Raw genomic sequence first — 3,943 nt, 5'->3', positions numbered from 1 at the left:
ACCTATTCACTGTGGAGAAACTGGCTATCTCAGATATTTGTTGTCTTCTATTAATAAGAAGGAGAAACAAATTAAGTATTCCCTGAACAATGCAGTTTGGCAGTCAAGATTTTTCAAAACATGGGATCCATTCATGAGTGGGCATAACCAAGGGAGTATTAGATAGTGGGAATGTCTCCAAAATTCTCTTAAAGTTTCTTGTTTGAATTTTGTCACCCAGATCCTTCCAGGCACTTGCAGTCCTATTGGTTTCTTGTATGCTACAGACACTGTCGTGTTCTGTTTACATGAGTGAGTTCGGTAAGGGATGATTAAATAGTGAGTAATTTAGATTAAGCAAGTATTATCAAGACAATGACTCGGTTGTTGTATAAGTGAACTTTTAGTTCTAAAATATTTGGACTGCTTTGTTTGACTTATTTAAGTCATCCAACATTTTACCCTATGTAGGTTATCCCTTCTCATTCTATGAAGAAGTTTATGTAAGTTTACCACGTCCAGTAATATTTGGTCACTTCCTAACAAAATATTCAGAAGTTCCCATTGATTTTATTTTAGATATAACCTGAGTAGAGTAGTTTTGTAGTTATGCTTCCCACTTCCTCCAGAGGATGGGCGCACTCCCCAAACCACAGCAGCAACAACAAAACAAAACAACAAATAAACAAAAAACCCTGTCCTTAGCAAAGATCTTAAATTAACACTTTGCACTCTGTCAGTGTCTTATGTCTTTACCAAAAGAAGGACTGAAACAAAAGAAAACAACAATTGCATTATACCATGGTCAACTAATTCTTATAAAAATCATTTTATAGAGTGCAAAGCCTTTTCACAATGCTTCATCTCCCTGTTTGTTTCTCTATAGATAGTAGAGACTCTTTTATTCTGACCTTGATATTCCCACTGCTCTGAACTTGACATATCTGTCTGCCATTACTTCATCTGGTCTGTGACTCTTAATCAGAGGTTCATTAACTGATGATTAAATTGATAAACATTGATTCATCCTTTGTTACTTCATTAAGCTCACCTGCCAGTCTACTGAGATTTATTTTCTACCACCTTGATATTCACTTGTAAAATCTTTGGTCTCCAGCTTCCAAAAGTGCTTTGTAAGTTATACACACATTTCATTGTCCTATCCTATTTATTTTTTCACTCATCCAAAAGACCTGATAGAGTTTTTTCTTTTCTTTTTCTTTCTTTTTTTTTCTTTTTGCAACAGAACACCAGCAACTTCACACTGAAGTCTTTCTTTTTTAATTTACAGTATCTCCTCCAAAGGGGAGGTGTTTTCCCCACATCATTTGTTTTCCAGGGGAGGACAAGTTTCGTCTGTAAACCTTTGGTGTAAGTTTCCTCAGTGGTTCTGTGTCAAGGAAGAAAAATAATTCAGAGCATGTATCACCTCAAAACTTACGGCTCAGTTTTGGGCTCAAAATATGATCTTTTACAGCAGGTGCTAAACTGGAAAAATTCAATTCTCCAATTGACAAACCAAAGTATCCCAGATACTCCCAGTGAGAAAGAAACTGGGCCAGCAACTATGAAGTGAAAAAATTGCTACCTGTTTTTTCCCTCCTTGCAAAAATCTTTGCTGTAGATTTTCCCTTACTGAAGGGAAGAGCTTATGTAGATTCCTGTGTGATTCAACTTTCTTACGTCTTAGTTATGAGAATTTTCTTGTATGTATGTAATATTTATGAAAATTGAATGAGATGCTATGGCTGTCAGAGAAAATAAATGTAAACAAGATATCCTAATCTTGGTTAGAAGAATCACCAACAAGGAAATGGGAGATTGAAATCCCATAGCTACTTGTTTGTTTGTTTTTAAAAGTCTGACTTAAAAAAAAAGTCTGACTTTTTTTCAGCTTTGAGATATAATTGATATAAAACACTCGTAAGTTTAAGGTGTATGATGTGATGATTTGATATGTGTATATATTGATAAATTTTTACCACCCTAAGGTTAGTTAACACATTCTTTACCTCATGTTATTACCATTTTGTTGTTGTTTTTAAGGTGAGAAGATTAAAGCTGTATTCTCATAGCCACTTGTCCATAGCTTTTTAAACAAAAGGGTAAGTGCTCACTTTGGCAGCACATATACTAAAATTGGAGTGATACAGAGAAGATTAGCATGGCCCCTGTGCTGGGATGACACACAAATTCATGAAAAGTTCCATATTTTTGAGCGCTGGGTGATGTATGGAATTGTTGAATCACTATATTATATACCTAAAACTAATACAACACTGTATGTTAGGTATACTGGAATTTAAATTAAACTAAATTAAAAAAAAAAATAAGAGGGTAAAATACAAGGGCAAGGTCACTTCCAGGACCTAGGATAAGATGAAAACCTCTCTGCAGGTGGAACAATGGAGAAGGATACTCAAAGCAGCAGAAAGACATGCATTCTAACAGGTGTGCAAGAATAATGAATAAGAAGGGATGAGGGATGATGTAAAGGACTAGAGACACAGGAGAAAGAACAAGGAATTAAATTTAATAAATTTATTAAATTCCAAATAAGGAATCTCACTAGCCTCTTTCTGTTCATCCTCCAAAACAACTCTAGATCAGAGCCTAGGATATTATCTTCGGAATAAATGAGACTTAGACTGTCCCAAGTTTCACCAGAAAGAATTCAGTTTCAATTGATTTTATATACTTTAGAAAAAATAGATGTGGTGGAGCTCTGCAAGTTTTAGCAATTGCCTAATAAGTTCCCTAGCCTATTTCAAATTCAATATACAGTATTTCTGGAAAGTGTTAAGTATGATAATTATACTGCCCATATATTTCCCTTTAATGTTTGCTATAACCAAAAGAAAATTAATGCAAGAGAAGAAATATAGATAATAATACTTTTCTTCTTAAGACATATCTCTCTAAGAGAGATACCCTGGGCACCAGCTATAAATTACTGTACCCATTTAAAGTGTTATAAAAATAAAAACTGGTAGGTAGTGAATGGAGATTTGTGCCACACAGACTGTACGGCAGAAGTAACTAGCTTCTCACAATGGGGACATTCCCATTTACACAAAATCATTTCAAGTTATTTTTTTTTCTTTCTTTGACACAGCAGTGTTGTCACGACCTTCATCCACACTGTGGGTTTGGGTAATATTTTCATTTATATCTTCTCTCCATGGGGATAAATGGCTCTAACCTCGAAATCTCAGTTCCTATGTGAAAAATAACTTTATAAATACTTCAAACACTTACATTTTCAGCAACAAATGTTCCAGTATGAATACAAAACAGCATTTCTGTCAAACACAGCAATACATAACTTGAACTCAGAAGACAGGAGTCCCTATACACACACAGTTCACTGTCGATTCTCAGAAATAGTTCACATATTCTTCAGTGGCATTATGATTATAATATTTCTTATTAGGCGGTGACTGACTTGGGGTTCCTAGAGCTGTTTACGGGCAACTCTAAACATTGGTTGATTCATCTGTAACTTTTGATATACTTACAGTCATCAATATTAATTAAATATTTAAAAAGCTATCAATTTTATCCACTTATATTAATTTCACAAACATTCTTTGAAGAGCTATTATTTGCCCGGCACTTTCCTAGACCCAGGAGATAGAAAGATAAATTATACCTGATATCCTTTGCCTTTAAAAGACTCACATTCAAGTAAGAAAAACAAACATGCAAAAATACATTTTTTTTAAAGATTTTATTTATTTATTTGACAGAGGGAGCGAGAGAGCCCAAGCAGGGGGAGCAGTAGAAGGAGAGGGAGAAGCAGGCTTCCCGCTGAGCAAGGAGCCTGATGCGGGGCTCAGTCCCAGGACCCTGGGATCATGACCTGAGCCAAAGGCAGACACTTAACCATCTGAGCCATGCAGGCGCCCCAAAATACATTTTATTTCAAAACAACAACTCTGCTGTGACTGTTATTAGCATGTTA

At 35.2% G+C, this 3,943-nt stretch overlaps 1 non-coding gene across 1 annotated transcript; it reads left to right on the top strand.

Moving 5' to 3' along the window:
• The first annotated feature begins 2,088 nt into the window (after positions 1 to 2,088).
• LOC123841196 (U6 spliceosomal RNA) lies at positions 2,089 to 2,195 on the top strand. The gene has a single exon (XR_006790179.1). It is a non-coding gene; the product is annotated as a U6 spliceosomal RNA (small nuclear RNA).
• The last annotated feature ends 1,748 nt before the right edge of the window (positions 2,196 to 3,943 follow it).

This window comes from Mirounga angustirostris, unplaced genomic scaffold, assembly GCF_029215605.1.
Source record: "Mirounga angustirostris isolate CCGP_5_RB_7025 unplaced genomic scaffold, mMirAng1.0.hap1 SCAF_17, whole genome shotgun sequence".
In the NCBI taxonomy this organism is placed as follows: domain Eukaryota; kingdom Metazoa; phylum Chordata; class Mammalia; order Carnivora; family Phocidae; genus Mirounga; species Mirounga angustirostris.
Note: the sequence above shows the minus strand (reverse complement) of the source record. Positions and strands in the feature narration are given on the sequence as shown.